At 41.2% G+C, this 14,418-nt stretch overlaps 1 long non-coding RNA gene across 1 annotated transcript in view; it reads right to left on the bottom strand.

Moving 5' to 3' along the window:
- Positions 1–12,320, bottom strand: part of LOC119088896 — a 60,164-nt gene extending 47,844 nt beyond the window's left edge. Inside the window, exon 1 of the long non-coding RNA XR_005092646.1 lies at positions 12,019–12,320. This is a non-coding gene — a long non-coding RNA (uncharacterized LOC119088896). The remainder of the gene's footprint in view (positions 1–12,018) is intronic.
- Between the last annotated feature and the right edge of the window lie 2,098 nt (positions 12,321–14,418).

The following is a 14,418-nucleotide window of genomic DNA, read 5'->3' as shown; positions in this document are numbered from 1 at the left end:
GGGTGCTGGTGATCAAATCCAGGCACTTTACCCTTTGCCAAATAGGTTCTCTCCAATTCTTATTAAATCTGATGTCTTTAAGTTTATCCATTATCTTTTACTTTCTTAATCATTATGCTAACATTTCGGACTATATCTTAATCTCTAATAAAAGTGAGTGATTCCTCTCCCTTTCCACGTCTTTTAGTAGGCACTCAGAAATTAATCACACTCAGCTTTCTCTACAAATCTTAAAATCTGGAATGCATGATCACCTACAGCTCATAGCTGACCATCCCAACACCCAGCATTCTATCTCTCCCCTCTCACCCAGAACAAATCTATTCTTCTTTATGAGTCACCTGTTGTTGACTAATCAATTTAGATTGATTAATTAATGGATTCACCAAGAATAGTTCATCCCACCGCAGGTTTTTCAATAAGTTTTAGAACTTCATTATTACTAAAACACAAATTTAGATCCTGCTAGGATCAAAAGGAAGGGTAAATATTCTCACACTAGGTGAGAAAACTTCCATCTCACATTTGTTTTTCTGATCTAGAAAAAAAACGAGTTGACTGTACAAAACGTCTCTAGTGACCCTTTGCTGCTCCTAGCCCAAAACCTCTGACTAGTTCCCACACTGTGAGCTTTGGTTTCCCTAGGCAGAAGCCAGGAAACCCCACAGCAGACTCCCTTGAAGGTCGGACATAAGCAGCTTCCCCAGTGAAAGGAACAGGGGGGCCTCAGCCCAGCCAGAATGAATTCTCCACGTCTTCTCTGTTTTCCCATAGGCTGAGAACATAAAGAGACGGAGAAACAGTCGCTAGACCCAAAGCTGGAAAAAATTTAAAAGTGACACTTAGAGGAGAACTTTAAAGTGTCAAAAATATTTTCCTCTTTCAGTACCATTTTCCCTTAACCTATCTTGTATACATTCCTAGAGAACAGTTATCATACAGAACTAATGCAAGTTCACATTCCAAAAACCCAAACATCTCCTGTGACCTTCTAAAATAAAATAAATGAACAAAACGGCGGAGTTCTGTAAACTCAGCTAAACATTTGTAAATTATAACTTTCTACAAGCAAGTGAAGACTGGAGTCTTTTTTAAAGGACACAGTCTGTCTCGCAAGCTTTGCACATATTGTGGATCTATCAAACACCAACTTGAACAATCTGAAGAAAAATACACTGGCTTGCACCACTCAGAGGGAGCAAACCAACTACCAGTCTGTGCTGAGGCTGCCCAGCTGCAGCCTTCGAAACACCCGTTAAAGCAAAGGAGTGTGCGTGTGCGTTCGCTGACGGTCGGGTATGCCCTCTCCTCAATACTTTTAATGAGCACCCTTACGACCAAGCGTATTTTTATATGTGTGATGAGGCAAGAATTCTACAGACTGAGCAGATGCGTGATGAAATAAAAGATGCAAAAATCTGAGTGGAGTTCCTAAAACGACGTCTGCCAAGAACACAGTAAAGAAGGTCCCTAAAACATTTTTAATAAATTAACTCTTTACTTTCAGTGAAGCAAGAACATTGGTTGAGGCAAGACTGTTTTGTTTCACTTGTTTCTTTTAGAGAAGGAGAAATGACACCCGGAACCCTGGGATGCAATAACCTTCCAATTTGACTAGGAAGCAATTTAGATCCCAAACACAAGCAGACAGTAACGTGTACTGTCCAATGAGGTGAGAATCCTTATCAATAGGAACAGCCCACTAACCAAAGACAGCCACCCACAAGTAAATGTCTAAAAAGCAGAACTGCTCCAAAAGTTATCATTCAATTTCTTTCAATATGCTCATCTCGGTGACTCAAATTTTACCAAATTCACATGTCAACTATCTGAAATATTAAAAAAAATCCATGAACTGACAGGATTTATGGCTGAGTCAAATACATTAGGAGCTAGGGAAATAAATAAATTAGTGGGTAAAGTGTAAGGACCCGAGTTTGAATCCCCAGACCCACACAAATACCAAATGCAGCATCACATTGATACTCCTTGGACTAAAGGCACGATGGGAGATAGAGAAGGAGAATCCTCAGAAGCCTGAGCCAACTGCTCTGGATGTCACAGCGGTTAACAAGAGACCCTAACCCTAACAGGTGACAGGTGAAGGTGTGAAGGTGACAACAGACACTCAAGGTTATCCCATGACCTCTACGTATGCACCGCTGTATGCCTGCACTGACACACTGTGTACACACGTGGTGCACACACATTTAAAAAGAGACCAATTAGGCTTGAGACGTCTGGGGCTCCAGTTTAAAATAACTCTTCAACTCCCATTTTTTCCACCTCCCCACTGTTCTATTCACTCCACATTCTCTTTGTACCTACAAATAAAAGCTCCACGAGCTACCCAGACTTTCTGTGCCCCTTTACTCTTCTATAATGTCTTCAGCGGCAACACAAAGCCGCTAAGCCATCCTGATGCAAGGAAACCTTTATCCTGCAAGGGGCACACAGAGAAAACTATCTCCACTTAGGGAAAAAACTGCAGTCAGATCTCCGAGAAGAAATGGCAATGGAAATGTCTGGAAAGCAGTAAGATGCCCCCTTGAGGATTACAGCTTCACTCTGCTGGGTCCTCTTTGAGTAGAAGTTTTCTCCTGATTTTTCACACCACTGTTTCACTCTAGGAAATCCAAAGCTCTGGGATCAGCTTCACTCCCACCTAAAACCTTGTTCTGACCTGTGGAAATGTACAGTGAATAAACAAAACTGTGCAATTAAGAAATAGGACTGATCTTTAAAAGCAAAGGTAAGGATTAGCTGAATTTGTCAATACCACTGTGTGGTTTCTTGGTTGTTTGTTTTTGTTTGTTTGTTTGCTTTTCTCATCAAACCTTGGAATAGGATTGAAATCCCTAAATCTTTACTGGAAAAAATGTGATAAGAGAAAATCCAGAAATATGTGAAATAAAAACTCCTAATCACCTAGATAACCAGGACCTTCTTCCACTCTGCAACTCTTTTCATTTCAGCATCATTTACAGAACCAGCTTACCCCTTCCTCCTGCTGCCGCCACCTTCAACCAATGATCTAATTCCAGGTACTGAGGATCCGAGCGGAAGACAGATTGGTGTTAGTCTTAATGGGAATGCAGGAGTCCTCCACCCGCTGATTGCCTGATTTTAAATTGCGCTATCAAAGTGCCACATACACATATGCAATTGTGAAAATTCCTTTTGACGTCTGGGTCCCAATTACAAACAATCAAGACTTAAAAAAAAAAAAATAGTCTCCAGAGGAAAAGTCAAGCTGTGTGCATGAAGGACAGAGGCAGCTCTCCGGTCACTTGATGAATAAACCAGCGCCTAAGCGCAGCAGATTATGTAAAATGCATAAATTGCAATGCAACCATCAAAATGGAATTACTTATGCATCCATCCATTAAAAGCTTCTTCAAGCTGACTTCATTTAGGCCTCAAAGTTCAGAACATAATCTTATTATCACAGTGCTCTCTTTCCTTCCCATGGGAAGCCACAAACCAGAGCCACTAAAAAGTTTCCTCAACAAGTCATGGTTAGATGAAGAAAAGAAAACCCGAGAAACTTCATGAAGAATGCTTGTGCTCCGATCAGGTATCACCTGCCTTGCCCCTGGAGAAAACGACCTCTCTATTAATTACACAACTTTAAACAGTGCTGGCTGCTCCAGGAGTTATTGACAGACTCTGTAACATCAGTGGATTGGACTTCCCTAGCAGACACAGTTAAGGACTTCTCCATGCCTGCTTTATTCTTCTTATGTTTATATTAACACATGCTTCTACGTGTCTCCTAAGTAAACTGGTGTTTGATGGAAACAGAGTTTTAAAACAGGGATTCAACTCCATCTGACCTCCCTCCTTCACAACAAAAGAAAACTGAGGCCCAGGCAGCCGAGCTAAGGTCGTGCAACTAGCTGACCCTGGGGACTCCTGCTCCTCACCCCACACCTCATAAAATGTCACCCTCAGCAATGCAAAATGATGTTACCACCCTTTGAGTCAGATTCCCCCAAAGCTACACCGAATTTTAGAAGAGAATCAAATGGAGGATTCTGAACACACACTGTGAAGAAGGTAAACAGCTCCTGCTTTTGTGGATCCAAGCGTTATCGTTATCTCACCAGCCCGCATCTCCCACTCTCCTGCCTCTTCTCCCACTGCTCCTTAAACTAAACCCATGATCCTCTAGGATCTGACCTCACACAAGTGTGGGAAGCATGTTTATAATGTCCTCACATAGCACACTTGGCTGTTCAAATACACCAACCGCTCTTTCTGCACAGGAAGAAAAGAAAGGAGGACAGTCCCTTGTCCCTTGAGGGAAGTGGGGGGATATACACCGCTCTGGGGTCTCTCCAAGGAAAAGTCTGTATGCAGCAGGGTAAGAAGCTGAAGGTGGGAAACTGACTGAGTGAATTCGAAAGTTTTGTTTCTAACATGTTAGATACTCCAGTTGACAGTCTTGATACTTTTCAGCTATGAAGATATGGAGAAGGCCAGCATCCGGACTTTCCATATTGACCGATTAGAATGTAACATTTCCATTTTGTGCCAGTAAACTTACACATCCTAGATTTAACCAGTCATGTAAGATGTACCAAATTTATTTTAAAATAAAAATATTATTCCAGGCAGAGTGGAACATACCTGTAATTCTGAAGCTGAGGCAGGAATATTATGAGTTCAAGGCTAACTTAGTATATGTACATATACACTTTCACTTTCTCTCTCTCTCACTCTCTCTCTCTCTCTCTCTCTCTCTCTCTCTCACACACACACACACACACACACACACACACACTTTTTTCTCCTAAAGCAGTCTAAATAAGTTTCGTCCTGGGGATTTCTAACAAAAATCTTATGATGAATCCATTTCAACTCTTAAAAAAAAAAAAAAAAAAACTAGCCACAGAGCTAGAGCAACTAAACCCAACATAGCTGAAGCACCAACAGCTCAGAGAGGTCTAAGAGATAAAGTAAGATCATGTCAATGCTTTATGGAGTCATCTCATCCTGTGCTGCCTCTGGATGGCCAAGAGAAGGTGGCATAAAGGATGTGTGAGCTGGCAACTCACGCTCTTTGTTTTTCCCTCTCTCAAGTGTGAGTCCATAATTCAAAGCTACCATGTAACATATCAACAAGTTGACAAGTATAAGGGAATTAATTCTGTCTTCTATGCGTATATGAGATGCATGAATATATTAATAATGCATATTACTATATATTACTATATTATAATGATGTATGCATATTAATGTATAGATGCATTATTATACTGTATATCGATAACTTATGTTGTTAATGTAGAAACAGACCAATCACAGGGAATGTGAGATAGGAGAATATGTCAGTTGCTCTGCATTCTAGGAAAACTCACCTGGCCTGGCATGGACAGGATTGACAGCTTGATAGCTCTTTCTCGATTCCGTGATTTTCTAGACTTTTCACAGTAAACAATCAAAAACTTCACAAAATTAATTCAGAAAAAGGCTTTATTACTTTAGTGCCATAAGAGGTAAATTGTGAAATGAGATATCAAGCAAGATAAGTGAAAGGATGGACACTAGACTATCAGACGGCAATTAAAACATCACCATACCTTATAGCATGTGTTTGTGTGGTTATGTTCCTTTCACATACATTAGCCAGTTATGATGTCAAGAAGAGGATAAGCAAGAATAAAGGATAGACTAGACGGTGGTGGCAATAACCATAGGATAATTACAGAAATAGCAGCAGTGGCAAGCGAGCTTATTGATCTTTCTTCTATGGCCCACAACATATTGAGCATGTGACATAAGCAGGACACTGAGATTCACCCTGCTGTTGAGAGCAATGCTCCAGACTACTATAGTTCAAAGTATCAGGACAAGGACTCAATAGACAACCTCACGGGAAGATCATCTTTTTCCAGCATCCTTATACAAGCTGTCTACCAGACTCTCCTCCCAACACCTTTATCTAGATGAGGAATTGCGCCATCTCCCTGCCGCCTCCCTTCCTGGCAGCCCTGGCCATTCATGTACATAGGAAGTTGCTCTGTGTAGGCATATGACTATAGAACTGGTGATATGGATGGAACAAGACAGACTTTACTCAAGCTAGTCAAGTCAGATTTCTGTCTGAGAAATGTGTAAGGAAGTACACAGAGCCGAGGAATCAATAAATAGTTGGGAGAGAACTCATTAGAAGTATCTGTTTTAAACATGTGGAAATGCAGCAGACCAGACTACAGTGAGATAGGATAATAATAGACATATGTAAAGAGACATGCAAGGAGAGTCCTCAGCTGTGTACAATCCTGCTTCCTGCTCCTTAGTGGGGTCAGTCCTGCCTGTGGATTTCCTTAGACCTTCAGAGGGCTCTAGTTTGTTCTCTTTAGGCTACCTCTGCTAGATCTCAGCTCTAAGCAAATGACCTGTTGAACACCTTCCTATCCAAGAAATTCCCCATGCCCAAGCATAGCTGATAGGAGTCATGGATACAGAAGTGATGGGATATGATGCTATTTTTGAAAATGAAATTATGATGGCTAGTCTTGGTTGTCAATTTGACTAGATTTGGAATCAGCTCAGAAACACGTCTCTGGTTGAGCCTGTAAAGGTATTTCTGGGAAGGACTAACTAGAGAGGGGAGGCCCTCTCCTATAGCTCCCCACCAGAGAGCAGCAGCCTCTGGTGGTAGCTCAGACATAATGAGGTCAGAGGGAAAGGCAGTCCTGCTATATCCTGGCCATCTACACTTCTTTCTGGTAAATGCATCTACCCTGTAGCTGCCATACTTCCCTGATATCAGAACCTAGCTCCCTCAGTCTTTCAGCATGGACTGAAGACCAGCCACTCCTAAAAAAAAAAAAATGCTCCAGGCCTTTAGTGCCAGAGACTGCTCAGACCTCCAGCCTCATGGGATGAGCAGCTAAGGGACTGTGAGCATCCAGACAGCTATTGTTGGACTACTAGCCCATATCCTGTAAGGCAATTTAATAATTCCTCTTTGCTGTAATATATTCATTCTTATAGTTCTGTTCCCCTATAGAGCACTAACTAATATGGAGGTGGTGAGAGGAGAGTCCCATAGATTGTTTTATGACTTATGCTGGAAAGAAAACTGGACAAGGACCTACCCTTCCCCCAGAAGACTTCACATCTACCATCTCCATATCTGCCTACTTAGTACCTGTCTCTCCTGTTAATGGAATTCCTCTCTGGTGGAAATCTCCCTTCTATCCCCAGCTAGCCCTGTGTGTCTCTTGGAGGATGTCTACCTTTGACAATATAGCCTAAGGAGTTCTACAACTTCTCTATGAACTGGAGTCACAACCATTCTCTACTGGAGGCTCAGAGGAAGTAAGCATCTAGCCTAAACCTTGACAATGAACTACACCAATATCCGAACCCAGGAATTTCTGATGCTAAAATGCTAACTTCCTTCACACCATTCCCTCTCCCTTATAAACTAATATATCTTAACAGCAACCCATTGAACCAGTATTTTCTGACCACTTTCTACACATGCTGTTACAAAGTCAGTTGCAAAAGAAACATGATACAAACTATGGGGAAACATTACAATTTTCATTACAAATTCTTAAATCACAATTCCCAAGCAATACCAATTTCTTCAAGGGAAGGAAAGTTAAGGGAGGGAAGGGGAAGGGAGGTGAGGTGTGTTTTCTTTCCAGAAAATCAAGAAAGCTACCACATCCTACTGCCTATGGACCCTGAGAGAACAGCCTATTCTAAAATAACTTCCCTGTGATTTCTGTGAAAATAAAGAAGTTTGTTTTTGATGAAGTCTTACAGAGATAATGGCCTAGAACAAATGTCAGGGACAAAGTTAAATGCTAGACACAGACATTTTATCCTTAGTGGAAAAACATGTAAGAGAAAAATCACCAAAGAAAAAAAGATCAAGTCTCCATTTTCACAGCTGGTAAATTGTGGCCATTAACGGCAAGTGAATTTCACACTTTGTTTAACCTTGGAAGCCTTTTTCTCCAACCAAGTCTTTTAAAGAAAACCACAGCTGAAACATCTACAGGCAAACCCTCTCCACTCAACCTGCTTACCCAACCCAGGCCTCTCAGGTACCCAAGTGCACTTCTAGAACCCACGTCTTCCCAGACCACCTCCGCTCTGCTCTAATCTGAAAGCTGCCGGTCAAGACAAGCACACTGATGCCTGTGTGTCACACGGCAGACCGAAAGCCTGTGACACAGCAATGACATGCCTGCAAATCCAGAGATGACAAGATAATTGCTGGCTTGCAAAGTGCTTACTGTACTTCAGACCTGAAAACTTTTTATACGAATTACTTTATATGAATTATCTCACTAGTCCAAGAGACGGGGGCCACTGCTAGCACACAGGAAAGAATAAACTGAAACTGACAAAGACCATGAAATTGCCTACCGTGACAAAGTAGGCCAGTAGAGCCATAAGCTAAGGGATCGGAGTCCAGGCAGGCTGGGACTCCAGTGCCTGGTGACTAGTAGGCTAATGTGGATCCCAGGGTGATGAGTTTTTCACAGTTGCTAGGATGAGCCAATTGTGCTTCAGGGGGTTTACATGGTTCCTCATTGTTACCATAGTCACTTCTAATGTCTGAAGAAAGAAAGGGTGGGTGGGTGGGGGAAACCAAGGATACCTTTATGGCTTCCAGGTCCTCCCTAGTGTCCCCTTGTCATCCAGGCCTGTTTGAATTTTCTTTACACTGCAATGAGCATCTCACACTACAATTCACTAAATGCAGAAGCAGATTTAAAAAGCAACTCTCCTCTAGCAGGTCAAATCGAAAAATCTGAAAAATAATTCACTTCAGAAATAGTTTTTTTTCCCATAAAAATAAAATTTATACCTAAAATTGAGCTTATTATCCTAAATAAGCTGAGATATGTTGTTATTTGTATATAATTGCTAATGAAATAAATACTAGTAGAAATATATTCTACATTCCCTAAACACACCTTTGGGGACCTCAACAATTTTCAATGGCGAAACAGAATCAGAGACAAAACCCTTAAGAGTGTATACTTTTTATATATATATATTATATTATTATATATATATATATATTTACAGGAACAGAGAGCATGCTGCTCAAAATTAAATACTTCAGTGTTAGTTAAGAAGATGATAAAAATCACATGGCATTATTTTCTTTCCACCTAGTTCCTTGTGAAGTGTTAAACTGATACAATTAGATTATCCTTTAAATGTACACTTAAAACAAAATTTTATACTACTAGAAACATAAAATAATGTATTTCTGAGACATATTTTGAATTGTGGAAGATTAATTCTAATACCTCAAAGTTGTATCTAGCATATATATTTTCTATATAATACCCAGTAGGTTCATTATGCTAATCTCAGACTTCAGTAGCAGCTAAGTTTTTAACAACTAAACAATGAAGGTTGATAACATATTTCAAAAGTGGTGACATGAAAGACACAGTTAACATTCACACAAAAAAAAACTAATATGAGAGTAGTTTATTTTTTTAATGTAGTGCGGCAAGAAAACATAAGGATAATGTAGTTTTCAAAATGTTTATTCATGTTGCTTCAATTATGTATGTCTATTATCATCTACAACTTAGGTTTGATTATTTGTACCTAAAATCAATGCAATTGCAAATATCATCAAAAGTATCCATTAAAAACCAAGATAGGTGGGTTTTGGCGGCACCATGCACCTTTAATCCCAGCACTCAGGAGGCAGAGGCAGATGGATTTCTGAGTTTGAGGCCAGCCTGGTCTACAGAGAGAGTTCCAGGACAGGTTCCAAAGGTACACAGAGAAACCCTGTCTCAAAAAAACAAACAAACAAAAAAACCCAAGATGATCAGATAACGGTATAAGGCTGCATGTGAGTATGTCATGTGTCACAAACGCTTCTTCCCAGACAGAAAGCATTAAAGATTATAAAATACATAAGCATACAATATGTGAACACTATGCTTACCACAAGCAAAAAGAGAAAAACTGACACAGGAGAGAAATGCAGCCCCCAACAGGCGTCTAAAGAGTTGCTATTTCCTTTTGTCATTGTGACTTAAAAATACTGAAAGGAACATCTAACATGTTAATCATAAGTACACATGATAATTACTTATACTAATATTCACTGATTTTAAATTACTCTGTCTACTTCCTTCTCAGAAGAAGAAAGGGCAGGAAATTTCTATTCCAACTGTCCATTTGAAAATAGACATTTTAATCATGTTTTTTTTTTTTTACTGCACAGATTTCTCTTACAATGATAAGGCAGTGACCACAGTGTGCTTTGACTTGTCTGATTCTAGATAAAGAAATTTAAAACGGCCCACAGAGCAAGAACAGTGCATAAAGTCAAAGAAATAATAAAATCCAGGCTACTCTCTCCTAGCATAAACTGGCTCCTCTGCTCCATTCTTCTTCTCAGAAAAAAATTAAAAAGTCATCTTTTTAAAAAAGGATGTGAAATGCTCTTATTGTTTGAGGAAAAGAATCTTCAAATTATCACTATTCTTCCAGAAACACCATATTCTGCCTTTGGTCACAATGTGGTCATAATTACCGAAGCAGCACTGTGCCCAGTAAGGTTACTCACCTGAATTAAATCAAGAGGAGGCTATGGGTATATATACAGTCTGAAAAAGGCCACATAGCCCTGGACAAGGTTACCTCACCAGGGTCACAGCAAGTGGGCTGCATTTCTTTAGGACAAAGATACCATTACCTGCTACAGTAAATCCAACTAACGTGGGCTGGGATAACAGAATGCAACTTCCAACTTTTTTAATTCTGCACTAAGTTAACAAATACAGAGAAACTTGGGATTCTTCCATACAGAAATAATGGAAGGGAGGCTCACCCGGGAACACAGTCTCAGAGGGTGTGGCCTGTCACTGGGAAGGGTGTTGGAGCTGCTGGGATCATGCTATCAGGAGCATGTGACAGGCTGTTCATATCACAGCAGGTGAGAGAACACAAAAAGAGATGGGCGGAATTCACAGGCCAGGTAAAACTATCCTGGACCTATCTCCACTTATTTTCTTCCTCCAACTAGACCCTATCTCCAGTTTTCAAAACATCCCAAAATACAGCCACTAACTGGGAACAAAACATGAGCTTGGTGAGGGCAGTCCAGATTCAACTTCTAACAATATTCACTTTCTAATATAATAATAAGTGAAAATCCCTGTCCACAGAAGGGTGAGCACAGTCTTCATTAAATACTGTACTCCCTAAAAAATAACACCAGTAAATATCACGGCAGACAAGACCATGGTATCATAAATGTCTATTTTAAGGTCATCTTCCCACATCTGAAAGTGTTCAGTGTGTCACCGAATCATGAAAACAGAAAAGTTAACATTTTTAAATAATGATCTTATCATCAGAATAGCAGTAATAATATTAAAAACTCATAAAACAGAACCCAGGGAAAAGTTGAATGTTTCTATATTAAACACACACACACACACACACACAACACACACACACACATACATACACAAGTTCATAATGCTAAATTATATTCATAGATTTTATATGTCTCTACAAACATCATCAAGTGAAACTATGACAACTTCAAATGGCTATTCCAGTTCATGCATTCCATCAAAGACTATGCACAGCAAGAATCTGGCTGAACAGATTCACCATGAGAATCACACAACGTGAGGATCTGTCTTGTCCTAAGAACAGGCACTCTAAAGGAAGCCATGAATCTGGCATTTACCCATTGATCTTTTACTCCAGCCAAAGAAGCCACACTCCATAGACATGATCTCTCCTGACAAAGGGAGAAACAGCAGAACCTGGTAGGAAACATTCACCAAACACTAGTGAGGCAGAAAACACTTCTTCCTACCAAGGCCCACCACAGGCACCATAGGGAAAAGCCAAGAGACCAAGACCCGAGCACTTACCTAGAAATCACCCTTCCTTATGGGTCCTTAGCCTAAGAGCCATCTTTACAGAACAGTCAAAACAGTGGCTCCCTCACAATTACCCAGACTATTCCTCTCCAGCAACAAAACCCACCTAGAATCAGTCACTGTGAAGGCCAAGAGTTGGCTCACGGGCCTCTAGTCTCCATTTCAAACTTAACTGGACTCAGAAGAAACTCTCTCCCAAAGTCCTTCCTGCTCAGTCGGGGTGTCTTCCTGGAAACTGTGGGGCTGGAGCTGGGGCTGTGGAGCAGCTCTGGTGGGTGATGGTAGACAGCTCTGTCCTCTTCCCCACCTCTCTCCTCTGCTCCCAGAGAAGCCTACAAGTTCTCACGCTTAGCTTTTCCCTACGAAATGAGACAAACTTGCTGAAGCTTCTTGAAGGCTGAATACAGGACAGTCTCTGACTCCTCTTATCACACCCTCTGCCCAGTAGAAACATCTTGTCCCAGTTCCTCAGAATGTTCTGGAAGCTACCTCGCCTAAGGCAGAATGTTCTCAGATAAAGCATTTTGAAGGAAGGCCACTGTCAGATTCCAGATCCCCACCCTCTCCGGAAGGCATGTTCAGAGTATTTTCCACGTTCAAAAATATCTTTTCACAATTAATTTTCCACAACCTTCCAGCTTTGCCCAACAAAATACGAACACAGCATCATCCATGTCCATCCTCACTCCCATCCCCTTTTTATAAAGAACCTGGAGGCCTGAAATTTATGGAGTAGCCACACAGATACAAAGTACTAAAACAGAAATTCATTACCAAATCTGAAAGGAATTATTTAGAAAAAAAGATTTTATTGAAAGAAAGAGACTAATTTTTGAGTGACTTAATGATACTGTGTGTCAGCATAACATCTCTGGACTTCAACAGTCATATGGAGAGAAGAAAATACTCTGCATTATCTTTACCACATGACAACAAAATATCCAAGACAAGTAACTGTACAAAAAGAAAAGGGTTGTTAGCTAAGACTGAAGTCCAGGGTCAGAGGGACGGACTGGTTTTGTCTGTAGCGAGGATAAGGACATCAAACCATGGCAGGAGGGTATGTTAAAGTGAAGAGTCACACCTCAACTCAGGAAGACTGGTACATCATATGACCCCTTCTGAGAACACACCCCTATGACCCAAAGACCTCTCTCATCCTTCCTCTCATGGATCCCCAGTAGTACCACTCTGGGAATCAAACCATTCACATACTGAGCCTAGGAGAACACTGAACAGGAAGCTGCAGTTGGCACAAATGCATGACAAGCTGACCCTCGGTGAACAAATGGTAAAGCATGTATTGCTATCCTTTATCTTCTGAACGCTCTTGAATCACCCATATCCACTAATCCTCAGCTGCAGCCACTCTTCTATGATTAAGAGTTATCCTTAGTATTAGCTTCTTAGTGCTTTCCACAGCAGAAGAATCCTTGGAGTGCAAGTATCAGAGGGGAAACACTAGGATACCCTTGTTGAAGCCACAGCCCCCAGGCTCCGATGCCAGTAACTTCCCTAACCGAGTACAAATGACTTGGTCATCCATTGGATTTACTACTGTCCTGGAGTCACAGTACTAAAGAATATCAGCCTTACCTAAACAGCCGTGATTACTATCAACAAAGGATTCCTGGGTACTTGGCATGCTTTAACCCTTCCAAAGCTAAAGCAGGGCCAGGGAGATGGCTCAGCAAGGAAGAGGCATTTGCCACCAAGTGTACCGATCTGGGATAGCGCAGAGCTTAACTAGTAGACTTGCTTGGAGAAATCAATATAAAAGAGAGAGCAGTGGCACCTGGAGAGAATAGAAAGTAATAAGGTAAGTTACGAAGGAAAGAACTACCCCCACTTGCCACCAGACAGGTGCTGTTGTGTTTGGTTTGCTTGCTGGTACACTTGGGACAATGCCCAGCAGAAGGCATGCTGACATAGGAACAATATAGGAACCACGGCACAATGGATTTGCATGTCACATGGTCACTGGGTTCTGAGACTCTCACACAAAGGAGAAACGTAGACAAAGTGAGACTTGGAAAATGAGAACCAACCTCTAAAGGGGCCGTAAAACGAGAGGAATGCTGATGATTCTCCCGACACCAAATGGACTGTCTGACCTTTGTCAGGGTGACAGTAGGAAATCCAGCTTCCCATCCAGCTCTGTGTGGTATTCGCAGAGGCACAAAGCAAGGGCAGACGATGCTTCCTCCCATCTCAGACACACAGTAAAAGCAGATTCACAGCCCTGATAGGGGCCGAATGAGATGCCATCGTGGCATTTTGTATGTGATGGTAAACATCTGAAATGTTGGAGAGCATGGAGACTGGAGAGGGGATGTCTCCACTCAAATAAAATCTCTCTCAGCCCCCACCACCATTAAATGCCCCCATGTGAGTCCTCTGGAGTTAGAAAACTTCCTCCACACACACAAGAAAACATACTGCAAAGGTACACATGACTGGGAATAGGAGTTCCATCGTTAGCATCTCATCAGCATGATGATACTTA

This window comes from Peromyscus leucopus, chromosome 13 (genome assembly GCF_004664715.2).
Source record: "Peromyscus leucopus breed LL Stock chromosome 13, UCI_PerLeu_2.1, whole genome shotgun sequence".
Classification (NCBI taxonomy): Eukaryota; Metazoa; Chordata; class Mammalia; order Rodentia; family Cricetidae; genus Peromyscus; species Peromyscus leucopus.
This window is presented reverse-complemented; position numbering and strand designations above follow the sequence as displayed.